Below are 17,856 nucleotides of genomic sequence, written 5' to 3'. Positions count from 1 at the left end.
AGGTAACTCGTAAACAGTTGCATGTTTATTGAGCCTGAGCCGAGCTTGTCGCTATGCCACTCGGGCTCTGGACCTCGGCTCCCCTGGGACCCCGCAGCCCCGTGAGGTGGCAGATATCATCTCACAGACAAGGACCACACTACACTGTGTGGGGGGTGTAGATGACCTGAGGAAGGGGAGAGGTAGGGAGAGCAGAGCCACGGCACCCCCTCGCCCTGGGCTGGGTCTCCTCGCCCTCGTCCGATGCTTCTCGCTTCTTGAGCTTGTCCTGTCTCCCTCCAGGTGTGTTTTCTCTTGCCTTTGACCGCATTTGCACTGCCATTATGTTGCTCCCTCGCGGTGACAGTCTCCTCAGGCTCGCCCTTGGTCTGTGACCACTGACCAATGGCGGCCTGGTCTGGACTCAGTGGTCCCATGGAGCATGGATGGAGCCTCTGGCTCTTCCCATCCCCCCCCCCCAACTCCTTGGTGACCCTTTCCCCCTCCTCCCATGTCCTTCTGGCCTCAGTCACAGGAGCCCTGCCTGAATTTCCCACCCACAGCATGATGCCTTATTAATGTCCCGCTACAGTTAGCGGGCCAGACACACGGCTCTGCACCCCTGAGTCGGGGGGCTTCCTCCCAGGTAACCCGTGGTCAGACTATCCCTGCTTGTTTCCTGGTATGAACATTGATGTCATCAACCCTTCCTCTTTGGGGGATTATTCCTGTTTTCCAGAACTAGCTGACTCACCACCAATCTTGGATCTCTCTTCTTATTTACATGGATGGAGGCACGTACAAATCTATACTTTGAAGACTAACCACCCAAGTGGGCCAACAGAAGCGTAGATACCTATGTGTGTTTCTGTTTCCCCGAGACCAGGCACATCTTGAGTTTCGATACTGTCGCGTGTTTTTATATCCTTCGTGGCACTCAGCTCATTATTTGGCACTAAGCTATTCCATAAGCAATGAAAGAATCATATTGTTGAACTATAAATGTTGCAATTTGATCTGTTGTCTAAGCCTGTGTTTGTGTGTTGGATCATGTGGCTTACATGCTGTGTAATAATAGAAAATATTTACATTGGTCTTTGCCCCAGTTCCTTACACAGGGCTCTTAAATCCTTTATAATTTCCTAAGTGATAAGAGTGCTAGACACATCGTTTGTTATAATACTTGGTCTTTGACTCTGGTTCCTGATGCAGAGCTCCCAAATCTCTTTGAATTTCCCGGGTGATAGAATATCTTTTGTTCTTTTTTTATTTTTTAAGTTTATTTATTTATTTTGAGAGAGACAGAGACAGCATGAGTATGGGAGGGGCAGAGAAAGGGAGAAAGCATCCCAAGCAGGCTCTACACAATCAGTGCTGAGTCCGTTGTGGGGCTTGAACCCACAAAGCCGTGAGATCATGACCTGAGTCGAAACCAAGAGTCGGACGCTTAACCGACTGAGCCACTCAGGTGTCCCAGAATGTCTTTTGTTCTAATGAGGAGCCTGTGTGTTGACTCAGGGATGGGGGCTGGCCAGTAGAAAGACCAAATCACAATTAGAAGCTTGGAACTTTTAGCCGTACCCCTCAGGGCAGAGGGGCTAGAAATGGAGTTATTGATCGATCATGAGTACATGATGAACCCTGCAAAAAAAACCCGACAGTATAGGGTTCAACTGTATGAGCTTCTGGGTTGGTGATCACATCCATGTACTGGGAGGGTGATGCACCCCAACTACACGGAAGAAGCTCCTGAACTTGGCACCCTATGGACCTCACCCTGTGTATCTCTTCATTTGGCTGTTCATCAGTACCCTTTATCACATCCTTTATTACGGTAAACTGGTAAGCATAAGTAAGCATTTCCCTGAGTTTTGTGACCTGTTCTAGCAAATGAATCCAAAGGTAGGGGCTTGTGGAAACTTGTGATTTGTAGCTGAGTTGGACCCAAGTTGTGGGTTAAGCTGGGGACCCGTGGCTCGTGATTGGCATCCGAGGTGGGTGGCAGTCTTATGGGCCTGAGCTCATCACCTGTGGGGTCTGCATTAACTGTGGTTACTGTCAGAATTGAATTGAATTGAATTGAATTGAATTGAATTGAATTGAATTGAAGGACACCCAGCGGGTTGCTTGATCTATGGGGGAAAAAACCCACATATCAGGAGTGTTGTGAGTGTGGTAGTTGTGGGAGAGTAAAAGAGAAACAGGCATGCATTTTTCCTTCATACATGCAAATATCTGTCAAGATGATTGCCTTCACGAAGTGTTCTCTGCATTTGTATATTTGAGAATTGGCAACAGCCGTCTAACTGCCTTCAAAGAAACAAACATCGCTCAGGTGCTTTCCGTCTGCTTAAAGAGTAGTTTTCAGTTTCTACTGACATGCACGTTTTATCATAACTGCTGTTATTATAAATGTGACTCATGAGAACTATATAAAATACAGAAAACACAGATAAGCAAAAAAGAAAAAAAATGGCACATAATCTCATCACTTTTTGGTGTGTTTCCTTCCAGTCTTTTTTCCGTGACATGCATGAGTTTTTGACTCGCGGTTTTCCTTGGGTAGGATTAGTGCACGTCCCGATTAGCTGAGGAATTTCTGCTGTGTTCAGCCTGCTGTGTGTTATCAACCCCGTCACTATTTCCCGCAGGAGGGATAGCTACGGCAGCTTACACTTTCTTTACCATAGAGTTGGTGTATTTATTTTCTCTTCTGATGCATGCAAAGACAACAATGATATATTGCCCCCGGCTTAATCTCTTCTCGTTTTCCTTTATGGAACCTTTGGGATACAGAATTGTGTGTACAAAGGACACGGAATACCAAGTACAACGTATGAATGCCGCTGCCACTTTATCTGTGATCGTAAATCCAAGAAAGCTTTACCGCAGCGTTCATGTAGCTCCGATGCAGATGGGGTACACCGTGCAACAGGCTAGTGAAGGGATTCCCCCTGCTGGGAACCTTGAACTCACAAATGTTCAGTAACTACAGGATGCTCTCCTTTCTGCTAGACTTCTAGACGCTCGTGGAGCTTCACGTTCTGATATCTCTCATCACGTGGTGGGTCTGCCTCCTGTGTCTCCACCCTCTCTCTCCTCGCCAGCTCCTATGTAGCCCACAAAATACACCAGCCTTGAAAACATGCCTCCTTCCCCCATCTACCCACCCACGGATCCTGCAGTGCCCCCTCGCAAGCTCACCTTCCTCCGTCCTACCGTCCCTCTCTCTTCCCTCCTCACCCACACCGGCCCTTATTCTCTATTTCTGCTACTTCTGTTCACTCGACCCCCATGAAATTTTCTGTGCTGACCTCTGTGATCTGTGTTTGGCACAGCCCCTCACTTTCTCCTTCTTCAGTGCCCTCCTCACCTGATTCCATGGCCCTGGGCTTTCCTAGTTCCCTCTGGTCGCCCACAGGACTCCTTTCCTGCCTCTTCCTCGGCTGCTCCTTCTCCTCTCAGGTCTGAAATGACCCCTGGGGGAGACACATCCTCTGGCATGATGTGAACCCCCACCGCTTTGCTGATGGAGCCCAAATCTACATCTCTGGGCCCCCAGAAGCTCAGCCCGGAAGCTCAGCCCCAGGCCTCTGGAATAGAACATTGAGGTCGCTGCCTGGGTGCTTCCCACATGCACTGCAAATGCAGCATGAAGATATCTGGACTCCACGGCTTTGCCCCGCAGACACCCTCCTCTGTGTTCTGTGTCTCCACCAAGGATCCCGCACCCACCCACCCACTTGGCCCTCTGACCCTCTCATTTCCTGACATCCCATGGATTTTACATCGTAAGTATTTTTTCCCTCCTTCTCACTCCTGCTGCAATTTCCCTAGTTGTGACCTTCAGCAGATTTCCCTGGGACCACACTGATAGCTGCCTAACCACAGTGCAGGTGGTTCTCACGTGATCAGCCTGTTTTGCCGTGCATCAGCAGCGGAGAGCTGATACCTGAGCTGTTGGCCTGTGTGGCCGAGGGAATATGCAGGTGCTAGTTGGGACCAAGGAGGGGGCAGATTTTTGTTTTGTTTTGCTTGTGGGGGAGGTGGACATATGCGTTTCCTACTGCAGCTTAAACGAATTAAATTTAGTGTCTCGAAACATCACAGGTTTATTATCTTCTAATTCTGGAGGCTACAGGGGAGAATCCTTTTCCTTGCTTTTTCCAGCTTGTGCAGGCTGCCTACATTCCTTGGCTCTTGGCCCCTTCTCCTTCTTCAAAGCCAGCAGTGTAGAACCTTCCAGTCTCTCTGGCTCTGACTCTCCTGCAAGTCTTTTACAAGGACCCTTTGTGATTACGCTGGGCCCAGCCAGGGGATGCAGGATGGGTTCTCCCATCCCAAAGCCCTTAATTTAATCATATCAACAGAGACCCTGTGTCAGGAAAAGTAATATATCCACAGTTTCCAGGAATCAGGACATGGGCATCTTTGAGAGGCCTTGATTCAGCCTATGACGGGGCATAGTGGGGTGAGGGGGTGAGGGGTACCAATACCAAGAGGCTCCTTTGCCCCTATGAAGTCTCCAGTGTTTGCTAGACATTCAAGTGGAGATGTCAAAAGGCAATTGGTTGTAAATCTGGAATTCAGAGCTGGACAAAAACAGTTGGGGATCCAAAGAATATAAATGAAGGCTAGACTGAGGCACTGAAGGAGAGATGATATGGAAGAGAAGCAGGCCAAGGCCTGAGTCCTCAGATCCCTCTGTGTCCCCACCATGATGAGGTTGGCAGGAGGACGAAGGTCCCACAAAGGAGGAAAAGAAGCAGCCAGTGAGTAGGAAGGAGATCGGGACGGAAGGCAGTGTTGCAAGGAGGTGAAGGAGAAGTGCTCCCCAGATTTGGCTGGGCAGCGAATTGGTGACCTTGGTGCCCTTTTAGTGGAAGCAGCAGCACCCCTCTCCCCCCCACGCCCCATTGCAGCAGGCGTGGAGAGAATGAAAGGTGAGGAGGCAGGTATAGCAAATGGGGCAGAGTCCCTGTGAATGGAGTGGGAGCTAGAGCTGGAGGAGAGGACTTTCGTCTAGAACGTGGGTATTTTGAAGGCACAAGTGCATGAGGGGAAGGACCTATTAGCTGGAGTTGAGTTTTCTCTCTCTCGTTTTTTTAATGTTTATGTTTGAGAGAGAGCGAGGGAAGAGCAGAGAGAGAGAGAGACAGAGGATCCAAGGCACGCTGTGCGCTGACATCACAGAGCCCGATGCTGGTCTTGAGCTCATGAGCTGTGAGATCGTGACCTGAGCCGACGTCTGACGCTTCACCGACTGAGCCACCCAGGCGCCCCGAGTTGCCTTTTACTACTGACCTCCTGTTTCTGTTCCCCTCTTTCCTCCTTCCAAAGATTTTTTAAGTTTCTGAAAAAGCCTCACTGTTATAAAATGCAGAGAGAAGGAGGTCAAATTTTCTAAGAGGGGAAGCAGGTGGGGTGACTTAAGTGTCCTGCAGACATTCAGTGGCCACAGTTTAGTGGAGAGACTGTGCTCTCGTAGCAAAACTCAACCCCTAGTAGGTGGAAGAAATCATTTTTTTAAGCTAAAGCTATTAAGATAGAAGAATATGCAGATGTACTGTATATGGCAGGCAAAAGTCACAAGGGACTCACAGAAGAATGCTTCCATTTACAGAACAATACACCCAACAATCCCTCTTAAATTGATGCCTTACGTTCTTAATACAATGATTTTGGTTGCTAAAATCCAACTTGCAGTCTTTTAAAATGTAATCTTTTGCAACTTACATAGGACAGAATCCACTAACATTGTACAGATGTCCTTCCTCAACGTAACAGTAAAGGAAAAAAAAAAAAAAACAAACAACGCTAAAGGGTAAGAGTGTAACATTGAATTCAATAAAGTTTTGATACTCAGAGCTGTTAACATATAAAAGCCAAGGACAAAGAGCAGATGACGCACTGGAAAAATTATTGTCAGCATAAATATAGACAATGTAGAAAGAACTTTTCTAAACCCAGAAGCAAAAGACGTTCACGCTAAAATAAAGACTGGCTTAAGATGATCACAGAGTACAAATGACTAATGAAGAGGAGGGTGGACACTGAAGCTGATTCGTATTAAAATGAGCATTCCAATGAAGGACGGTGTTTCATGTATCACATTGGCAAACATAAAAAAGACTCCTCTTGGGTGTTGATGAGGCCACAGGAACGCGGGTAGACTCTGAACCACCCAGTTTGGCAGAATGAAACTTTGTTCACCCTTCGGGAGATTGGCAATCAATATTAAGCATCTTTATACCCGTTGAGCAATTTCACAGCAGGGATTTATTCTAAGGAGAGTAGCTCGTGTATTCCAAAGTGTATTCAAAAGTATATCCATTGCAGTCAGGTTATGATATTCACTGAAGATATATTTATTGCATATCAACTCAGAGCTGGGAGCAGTGTTAGGTCCAGGGGAGATAATGGGGGGGGGTGTGAAACAGACCCAGCCCTTGCCCTCCCTCCCTCTGCACCTGGTGTCTGAGTACCAATAGGTCAGTCAGCCATGACAGCCCAGTGCCACAGGCACTTGGAGGACTGGAGGCTCACCCAGAGCTCACACACACCTGCCCTGGGCTTGGTGGAGCAGGAGCAGGGAGCATCCAGAGAAGGCTGGAAGAGGTTGCATCTCAGTCAAGATGAGAAGGGTCAGTAAGAATTAGCCGCATATAAAGGACAGGTAGGGATTAGCCAGGGGCAAGGATGTAGACTGCCATGTTGGGAGTAAAAACGATGCTGGGGAACCATAAGCCGTGGGGCGCCGTGCATCTTGGGACTGTGGGAACCAGACACTGAAGGCTGTGGAAGGCCTGCTTTTGCCCTTCAGTAATTAGACCAAAAGAAAGAAACCTGCGAGAGATTAGAAGTCGCATCTCAGCACATTTACTAGACCAGAAGGTAGAACTCCACCTCACCCAGAGTTTTGGGCGTGAGAAGGGGTGTAGCTCCCAAAGGAAAAGGTGAGCTTTGCAACTGGAAGGAGAGAGAGTGGGGGGGGGGAGGGAAGTTCAGCGAGGAGGGGGGAGAGGAAGGAGGAAAGTAGAAGATGCACGTATATAGAAAAAGAATGGAAGGAAAGACAGGCATAAAAATGCTAAATAATGTTCTCCAGAGTACATTATTAGGAACTTGAAATGTCTCTTTTATAATTTTCTGTATTTAGTATATATTAATTTTATACTCTTAAAAATTTTTTTAACGAGTACTACTTAGGACTTCATTAAAATGAGTAAAAGCTTTAATGCATCTAACGTAACTTATTCTTCAGCCTGCTACGCCATGAAGAAGCACCTAACAAACCCAAAACTGAGGCCACGAAGGCACAGAGACCACAAACGACTTGGATTTGATTTCCACAGGCTTTTCTCAAAAGGAAAGTTAAGAGCCTATGGATCAGTTAATAGTTTTTGCCCCCCCCCCCCACCACACTTTTCTTTCCACCCCATCTCTACCTGCGTCCAGGGAAGGGGGGATGAGCCAAAGACATCCACATGTGCAATCACTTGAATAAGGAAACCTCTGGGCCCCGTGTTTCCATGCATGTGGTCACCCTCGATTGTTTTTTTTTTTTTTTCCTGGGCAAACAGGATAATCACCAAAAGTTATTGCATTTTCTTTCCTCCTACACCCATCACTTTCCTATTGCCTCTGACAACTCCTGTGTGCATTGCCAATAAGATTTTGTATCCTAAAAATATCCCATAAAATCTCACTTCACATAATCACTGGATTTACAAATAGATTTACTATGTACTTGAAAGGAAAGCAGCCTTTTTCATTTAAGGAACAGAGGAGGCTTGGACACAGCAGAGTAGATGGTGTGCGGGTGGGACCTGTCTTTACTGTAGATCGTGATTTATGGACGGAAAAACAAATATAAAGTTCACCCTTCCTCTTGATAATGAGAACTTGACAGTGCTCTGGGGAAGGACAAATATGTGTAACTAAGTATTTCATTTAGTATGAAATTGTCCTGCATTTCTAGAGTGTAAAAATACCTACCAGAAACACGACTTCTAATCATCTAGTATGAAATAGACTTAGGAGTAGGATGGTTTCCATTTAAGTATTTCCAAAACACATGTGTTTAAAAAATATAACTAAACCTTCTCAGGGTTTTAGAAAAATTAAATCCTTCTATCTGAGCCCAACATTGTACATTTGAAGTTACTCTCAGAAACTCTGTTTCGCTTCTGTTCCTACAGCTGCCCGATCTTGGGCTTCAATGAAATGATCTCTGGGAATCATGCCTTTAATAGAAGCTGAATGGAGGAGAAACCCTAGGGCACACTGTCATGTATCAAGAACTCTCTCATTCTAAGTGTTAAGCTTTTATTAACAGCAATTATTTGCTGGTGCACCGGGGGCATTCCCAAGACGTTGTGAACTTGCGGTAAATGTTGATCTGCCAAGAGGACTTGGGCAGCGTCGGGGCATGCGGGGCCCCCAAGTGGCCAGCTGGCGGGCCGTCCCTGGTAGGCATCCCTCTGTCTATGTTTCGAGTGAGGACTTGGCCTCCCTCCCCTGGCTTGTGGAAGCTCTTCTCCTCCCAGACCACAAGCCCTGACTCAGGGATGTCACCACGGGAAGGCGCCCACCCACACCTCCTCCAGGGACCTCGAGGCTTCGGGGACGTGCTGAGGGTGGGGCCGTGTGGGGGCTGTCAGCCCTCTGTCTGGGCCTTTTCCCTCTCGCCCTCTTCCCTGCTTCCAGCTCTCTTTTGGTCTCCCAAAAGTATTGTGATGTTTGTTTTCCGGTCCCTTTGGTTTTTTCTTAGCCTTGTGAGCATGTCAGGATTATACGGTGGCGTCCTGGGAAGGAGGAGTTGAGAGAGATGATTGGACATCTCTCCAAACCAGCCCGCTTTTTGCCAAGAGATGGTCTCCTTCATGAATCCGTGCTTCTTCAAACCTGGACATGACTAGGAACCACTGGGGGTATTATAGGCGAAATGCAGATACTGAATCAGTAGGGCTGGGGTGGGGCCTGAGAACTTGTGTTTCTGGCGGGCTCCCAGGTGAGGCACAGGTGCTGGTTGGCCCATGTTTTGAAGAGCAATGGTGCTGCTTGCAAAGGATGCTCTTGCAAGTGGATGAACGAATCCATGTAAGGGGCTGAGCAAAAGACCTGGTGGGTAGTAAGTGCTTAATGATGAGCTGTGGCGATGATGGTGATGAGGCTAATAGCACAAAACGGTTATCTCAACAGAAATAACATTGTCGGTTCTGCCACAGGATAAGGGGTTATTTTCCGAGAGCAAGCATCAAGGAAAACAGAGCGCAGGAATTCATTCATATTGACCAGTAAAGATGTGTTCATAGTGATGCCCAGGAATGTAGCACGGCTTGCAAGCCAGCCCAAGTTCTTTAGACTGTAAGTTCCAGAGGCAGATGCTGAGCCAGTCTTTGTTATCCCCGTGTCCTGGCACCTTGGCCAAAGTGCCTGGCACATAGTAATCTCTCGATAAATGTTGGCTCCTGTCTTCATTTGCTGAGCACTTACTCTATGCCAAGCACTCCCCATGCATTTTTCTCCTTTTACCTTCACAGCAGGCTTGGGAGGGTGTGATTGTGAATTCCCTTTTACAGATGTGGAAACTAAGTCTTGGCCAAGGTCACTCAATGGGCTGGGGCAAAGGCCGAATTCAAACTCGGGCCCATCGGATTCTGCGGCCCAAACCCTTTCCCCCCGGGCCCTCCGGGTCCTGCCGTGATAACGGAAGGATTTGGGAGGAGGGCTGCCACCAAGTGTGCATCAGCCTTGCCCAAGGGACCCTCATAACCTTTGCCCGTGTGGTCAGCAGGCGGGAAGACTTTCCTCTTTCACGTGGCATCTTCCGACCAGAGTTCTCATCGGCGACACCCGCGTGCACCCTTGCCCTCCCTTTGCTCCTGTCCCTGAACTCATCCTTCCTTCCCACATGGTTCTGATTCTGTCCTGGAGAGATGTGTTCAGGCAGACATCCAGGGGCTGAAAGAACAGCCTCAGACTCAGACCCCCGGGAATCACACAGATTATTGTTCCCTTATCCAGCCGTCATCTCTAACTCCTCTGTGCATGTGCACAGAGCGTGATCCTGGCTTGCAGGGACTGTCTGTGCCGGGGTCCTGGCTCGATGGCTGGTACGCAACAGGATGCTCATCCCTGCTGCCCTCGTCTGAAGGTGCTCGGGCCACACCCGAGATGACCATTTCAGGTTTCGAGGGGAACTTCGCTCCATACCCCCGTTTCTGTTAAAGTTAGGAAAAGCTTCGATATCGTTCCATTTGGGAAGCAGCCAGAATTATCGTGCAGTGGACTCTTACACCCTGTTGGGAGGTTATGGTAACAGTCGCTCTGGGACCCTGGGAATTCCCAGCTGCAATTCCAGAGAGCTCAGAGAGGAGTGGTGTTTCCAGCCGCGTTTCCACAAACCGTGGCTCCTCTTGAAGCCTTTGCTCGTTTGGGTGCTAAAAGCTGAGAATGGCGTGTCCTGAGGTTTCAGCTGGTTATCAGGCCGGCAGACAAGACCAGCCTGCTCTGTGAAGGGGGCTCCCCCACCCCCACTCCGCATCCCGAATGCAAGCTCATTTTGCAACCCCATGTGTGAAACACGCGTGCCTCCCCCGGTTATTTGGAGAAGTCCGGCTCCCAGGTGAAAAGGAAAAGCCCGCTGCTTCTCCGTATCATCAGGCAAGATAACCCAAGGACCCAGGAAGCTCTTGTGCTGACCTTACGTGAATTTGCTGTGTGACCTTACATGGGTTTTTTTGCCTCTCTGGGCGTCCTCACCTGTAAAACGAAGGCACTTAACTGGAAAACCGTGCAGAGACCAATTCAGCTTTGAAACTCTGTGACTGCCCAAGTGGAGTCCTTGAGCATGTGACATATTTTTAAGTCATTCCGATTATTTCCACCTCCACTCCCATGCTTTGTAACCTCGGGATGTGGCACGTAACAAGGGAATTGTGCTTTACCAAATGCAGCCGGCTCTCTTCCTCCCTTACCCGGGGGGTTGAGGCCGATAGCGTGAGATGGGAACAGCCGGGAGCTTGCTGGTCCACAGAGAAGCTTCTGCCTCAGCCAGTGGGAACGAAGAGAGATGAGATGCCTCCCCACGTCGTCTGGGGGGTGCTTCCTTTATAAAGGGCTGCTCTTTACCCCCATGCCTGCCTTACAGGTGTGGAAAGCCAACCTGTGCCCGAAACAAAAGCCAGCCTTGCGAAGAGGGAGGCTGGCAGGGGCTGGCTTGCCTCTGGTACATCCCTGATGCCCAGTTTCCCCGACAGCTGCTTCCCTCTCTCCTGCTGCAGCGGCCTGCCTGGGACGTGTGCGAGGCCACCTTGCTTCTGCCCGGCGAGCACCTGTGCCTGGGCCTGACATGGCCACTCGCCGACACCGTAACGGAGTTAAGAAGGGAACCTGTGGGCTGCTTTTCTGTATGTGTGGGGTACAGGTCTTCTGGTGCTGCTGGAGAAACCCTTCTAAAATCGCTTTTATTGTTCTTTCTCAGATTTGAGTTGTGTCCCTTTAAAAATCTTATATAGCTACCTAAGAGGTTCTCAACTCCAACATTCGAGGACGTTTAAAATGGAAGGCTGTCCTTGATTCTGTTGGACGCGGTGTGTATGGCAAAGGTAGACAAGGGAGGAGTGGTTTCCGTGGAGGAATAACACCCATCCTCGATTAGTGTTCAGATTCCTGGTACTTGTAACCTTGACTGATTTGGGAGAACAGAAGAATGTGGCAGGCAGAAGCTGAAAGGTGAGAAAGACTTCGTTGAAATCAAATTTCACTCTGTCAGAGGGTTATAGTTTAGACTAGGGAAGCAAGAACTACTTGGATTGAATTATACGAGGTTATTTCGAGTTGTGCTTATTATAGACAGAGTACCTCCCCCGGAAACTGTATCCTACCTAAAGGGAGGGACTTGGGGGATTTCCACAAGATGGCAGCCTACGAAGGTTCTGAACTCACCGTCTCCCATGGACACACCATTCCTGCAGCTACACAAGGATCATTTCCTTCTGAAAGAGAGCTGAAAAGTGGATGAGCTCTTTTTCTACAACAAAGGATAAAAAGACTACATCAAGACAGGTAGAAAGGGCAGAGATGTGGTCTCAGCAAAACCTCACCCCCAGCATAGAGATGTGCAATGAGAAGGGATGTCACAGACCAGGAGGTAGAACAGGTGCCTCTCCCGGAGGAGCAGAGCGAGGGGTGGGTACCCCACATCTCCAACCCCTGGGACCTGCACCAGACAGATGAGCCCCCAAAACATCTGGCTTAGAACACTAACGGGGCTGGGGCACCTGGGTGGCTCAGTCAGTTGGGCGTCCAACTTCGGCTCAAGTCATGATCTCACAGGTCGTGGGTTTGAGCCCCGCATTGAGCTCTGTGCTGACAGCTCAGAGCCTGGAGCCTGCTTCAGACTCTGTGTCTCCCTCTCTCTCTGCCCCTCCCCTGTTCATGTTGTGTCTCTGTCTCAAAAATAAATAAACATTAAAAAAAAAAAAAAAAGAAAACCAATGGGGCTGATGTCCAAGAGACCCAAAGTGCTACAGGACACTGAGATTCCCCTTTTAAAGTGCTTGCCGGTGGTCTCACTTGCCCAAAGACCCAGCGGAAAAAATTGTAGATGGGAGAGCACCTGGATTATGTGTGAAGGAAAAGTCATTTGCTAATCTAAAAGCATCCGCTGCAGGGTCAGGGAATAGTTGAAACTTTCCCTGGAGATGGAGAGGCTGGCGAGCTTGGAAGTGGCACCCTCCCGCCACCTTGCTGAGTGAAGCATGGGCAGGTGGCTGTGGTACCGTCCCACCGCCTTTCCAAAGCCAGGTTAGTACCAAGGGTTGATGCATCCTCCCGTCAGCTAGCTAAAGTCGGCCAGTTTGGGTACGTGTGACACTTCCCTCGATCCCTGGGCTTAGGCTGACGGGTATAAGCAGTGGTGGTAGCATCCTTCTGTCTCATCTCACAGACAAACCACTCTCCCACTGCATTCCTAAAGCCTATGGGCACATGTGCCATCAGGGCATTTATTTTCCCACCACATTTCTGAAGCCAGGGAGTGTGCCCCACCTTCTACATTCTCCTGCTGCCCAGCTAAAGCCTCCATGTACGTGCAGTCCACACAGAGGATGCCCCTTGATCTCCTGGCCCTGGTGACCAAGAAGGCTGGCATTCCTGAGCTCCCCTGGGAAAGTAACAATTAGAAAGATAGTTCTCAACAGATCTCCACCGCCAGGACACTGCACAGACAACAGACTGAAACACAACCCCGGTCTTCCTGTGAAAAAAAAGTATATTTACTTAGCCAGGAGCTTCCTGAGGGACAGGCTTCAGGTTTCCCACGTATCTTCAGGCTAAGGAGGCAGAGAACATAAGCAAGAGACACCATCCTTTTTCACTGCCTTGGCCTGAATACAGCTTGACAAGACCTCCCAGAAAGGAGTTTATACACTCATGTGGAGTCCCGATTTTTATAACTGTCGCTCAGTATACACCTCTAGATCTCCCAGTATGGAGGCCAGCAAGGATTATGATCTCACTGGGTGTATATATTTGCATGTATTAAAAGCTGCTGCTCTAGGGTCTGGCTTCCAGTCCACCTGAAACTAGGTGCTAAATGAGATTCCTCCCCTTGGAACATGGACAGGTCTGGGCACATCGTCAATAGTGGGGACCTACTGAGAATGAGTGCAGACAATCACAAAGGTTAGAGAGACAACCAAGAACTAGGGGAGGTCTAATGAGAAGGTTCATCACCTACACAGGGCCACTGTTTCAAGAGTGAGAGAGGTGGCTGTTTCACCTATCAGAAATAAAACACAGAGGGGCACCTGGGTGGCTCAGCCAGTTGAGCATCCAACTTCAGCTCAGGTCATTATCTCATGGGCTCACGAGTTCAAGCCCCACATAGAGCTCTGTGCTGACAGCTCAGATCCTGGAGACTGCTTCAGATTCTGTGTCTCCCTCTCTCTCATCCCCTCCCCCATTCTCTCTCTCTCTCAAAAATAAATAAACATTAAAAAAAAAGAAACAAAACACAGACAGTCAAGCAAAATAAAGAAACAGAAATATGTTCCCAGTGAAAGAACAAGACAAGACCTCAGAAATGGAGGTATGGAGATAGGTAATCTACTTGATAAAGAATTCAAATAATGTTTCTAAAGATGCTCATTGAATTTAGGAGAACAGATGAACACAGTGAGAACTTCAACAAAGACATAAAAGACATAAGAAACTGCCAAACAGAAGTCACGGAGCTGAAGAATACAATAATGAACTGAAAAATACTCTACAGGGGGTCAACAGCAGACTGGATGAAGTGAAAGAACAGACCAATGAGCTGGAAGACAAAGCAATGGAATTCACCCAAACAGAGTAACAAAAAGAAAAAAAGAATTAAAAAAATGAATATAACTTAAGAGAACTATGGGACAACACCAAGCAGTATAACATTTGCATTATAGCAATCCCAGAAGGAGAAGAGAACATAATTTGCATTATAGGGATCCCAGAAAGAGAAGAGAGAGAGAAAGAAACAGAAAACTTATTTGAAGAAATAATGGCTGCACACTTCCCTAACCTAGGGAAAGAAACAGATATCCATGTCCAGGAAGCCCAGAGAGTTCCAAAGAAGATGAATTCAATGAGGTCCACACCAAGACACATTATAATTAAAGATGTCTGAAGTTAAAAAATCTTAAAAGTAGAAAGAAAAACACAAATTGTTATGTACAAGGGAAACCCCATAAGGCTATCAGCAGATTTCTCAGCAGAAACTTTGTAGGTTATTGTTCAAAATCAAAGGAAAGATCAAGAGTTTTCTAGACCAGCAAAAGCTAAAGGATGTAAAGGAATTCATCACTACCAAACCAGCCTTAAAAGAAATATTAAAGGTACTTGGTTAAGCTTAAAAGAATTGGCAAGAAAACGCAAAAGTAAAAACCTCTCTGGTAAAGGTAAATACATAGTAAAGGTAGTGGATTAATCACTTATAAAGCAATTATTATGGTTAAAAGACAAAAGTACTAAAATTAACTGAAACCATAATTAGTTGAGGGATACATAAAATAAAAAGATGTGAAATGTGACATCAAAAACATAAAATAGGAGGGGGGAGAAAAATGTAGAGTTTTGGAAAGTGTTCAAATTTAAGTTGTTATTAACTTAGAACAGGCCATTGTATACAAAAGGTGACATATGTGAACCTCACAATAACCACAAAGTAAAAACTTCTAGTAAATACACAAAAGAAAATGAGAAATGAATGTAAATGTAGTACTAAAGAAAATCATCCAACCACAAGAGAACGGAGAAAAAGAAGGAAGAAACAGGAATTGCAAAAGCACCCAGAAAACAATTAACAAGATGCCAAAAAAATACATACCTTTAAATAATTACTTTAAGTGTAAATGGACTAAATTCTTCAATCAAAAGACAGAGTGGCTGAATGGATAAAAGAACAAGACACATCTATATACAGCTTACAAGAGACTCATCTCAGAGTAAGGACACACAAACACTAAAAGGGAAGGGCTGGAAAAAGATATTCCATGCAAATGGAAACAGAAAGCTATTATAGCTATACTTAGATGAAATAGACTTTAAGCCAAAGACTATAATAAAAGACAAAGATAAGCATTACATAATAATAAAGGGATCAATCCAGCAATAAGATATAATATTTATACATAAATATGCATCCAACATAGAAGCACCAATATAAACAAAGCAAATATTAACAGATCTAAAGGTAGAAGTTGACAGTAATACAATAATAATTGGGGACTTTAACACCCTACTTACATCAATGGATAGATCACCCAGACAGAAAGTCAGTAAGAAAACATTGACCCTAAATGACACATTAGACCTGATGGATTTGATAGTTAAATGCAGAATATTCTATCCAGAAGCAGCAGAATACACATTCTTCTCAAATGCACATGGAGCATTCTCCAGAACAGATCACATGTTAGACCACCAAACAAATCTCAGAAAGTTCAAGAAGTTTGAAATCGTGTCAAGCATCTTTTCCAACCACAGTGGTATGAAACTAGAGGTCAAATACAAGAGGAAAACTAAAAACTAAAAATATGTAGAGATTAAACAACATGATACCGAGAAAACTACTTGGTCATAGAAAAAATTAAAAAGTTCCTAGTGGTAAATGACAACAGAAATATGACGTATCAAAATCCATGGGATGTAGCAAAAGTAGAGGGAAGTTCATAGCAATACATCCTACCATAAGAAACAATAAAATCCCAAATAAACTATTTAACTTTACACCTGAAGGAGCTAGAAAAAGAAGAACAAATGAAGCCCAACGTTAGTAGAAGGAAGTAAATAATTAAGGTCAGAGTGGAAATAAATGAAAAAACTAAAAGACAATCAGAAAGATCAATGCAACTAGACCTGGTTCTTTGGAAAGATTAAGAAAATGGACAAATCGTTAGCTGGACTCACCAAGAACAAAGAGACAGGGCTCAAATAAATAAAATCAGAAATGAAAGAGAAAAGTTACAGCCGATACCACAGAAACACAAAGGATCAAAAGAGACCATTCTATAATTATATGCCAACACTGAACAACCTAGAAGAAATGGATAGATTCCTATAAACTTAAATAATCTTCCAAGACTGAATCATGAAGAAATAGAAAATACGAGTAGACCAATTACTAGTAAGGAGATTGAATCAGTAATCAAAAATCTCCCAACAAACTAAAGTCCAGGACCAGATGGCTTCAGTGGGTGAATTTTATGAAACCTTTAAAGATTTAATACCTATCCTTCTCAAACTTTTCCAATCAAAGAGGAGGCAATGCTCCCAAACTCACCGTATGAGCCCAGCATTACCCTGAAACCAAAACCTGAGGACACCACCATCAAAAAAAAAAAAAAAAAAAAAAAAAAAAAAATTATAGGCCAGTACACCGGATGAACATAGATACAAAAGTACTCAATAAAATATCATCAAACCAAATTCAATAATGCATTAAAAGGACGGTACATCATAACCAAGAGGGATTTGTCCCAGGGATGCAAGGATGGCTCAACAGCTACAAATCAATCAGTGGGATATGCCACATAAACAAAATGAATGATAAAAATCATATGATCAAGTCAGTGACTATTATCAAAAAGACAAGAAATAATTAGTGTTGGCAAGGATGTGGAAAAAAAGAGAACCCTTGTGCACTGATGGTGGGAATGGATATTGGTTCAGTCACTGTGGAAAACCATATGAATTCCTCAAAAAATTAAAAATAGAATTATCATACGATCCAGTAATTCCACTACTGGGTATCTACCTGAAGAACACGGGTACATTAATGTGAAAAGAAATACTCAGCCTTACGTTCATTGCAGCATTATTTACAATGGCCACGATATGGAAACAACCTAAGTGCCCATCAACAGATGAATGGATAAAGAAGATGTGGCATACATATTCAATGGAATATTATTCATCTATAAAAAAAAATAAATGAAAATCTTGCCATTTTGTGACAGCATGGACAGGCCTTGAGTTAAGTGAAATAAATCACCCAGAGAAAGACAAATAATGCATGCTTTCCCTTGTATGAGGAATCTAAAAAAACAAAACAAAGCCCAGACTCATAGACACAGAGAACAGATTGGTGGTTGCCAGAGGAGAAATGGGGTTTGGGGGAGGGCGCAAAGTGAATGAAGGGGATCAAGAAATACAGGCGTCCAGTTATAAAATAAATAAGTCATGGAGGCAGAATGTACAGAATGGGGAATATAATCAATAATATGAACTCTGGAGACTTAGCGGTGATCATTTCACAATGCATGCAAATATGAAATCATTATGTTGTATGCCTGAAACTAATGCCAATGACCCCTCAAAAAAAATGAGATAGAT

At 45.6% G+C, this 17,856-nt stretch overlaps 1 protein-coding gene across 3 annotated transcripts in view; it reads left to right on the top strand.

Annotated features, from left to right (window-relative positions):
* Positions 1–17,856, top strand: part of ADAM12 (ADAM metallopeptidase domain 12) — a 350,864-nt gene that overhangs the window by 127,709 nt on the left and 205,299 nt on the right. The gene's annotated exons all lie outside the window — the stretch shown is intronic.

Source organism: Prionailurus bengalensis, chromosome D2 (assembly GCF_016509475.1).
Source record: "Prionailurus bengalensis isolate Pbe53 chromosome D2, Fcat_Pben_1.1_paternal_pri, whole genome shotgun sequence".
NCBI classification, from domain to species: Eukaryota; Metazoa; Chordata; class Mammalia; order Carnivora; family Felidae; genus Prionailurus; species Prionailurus bengalensis.
The sequence above is the reverse complement of the archived record's forward strand: the minus strand, read 5'-3'. Positions and strand labels throughout refer to the sequence as shown.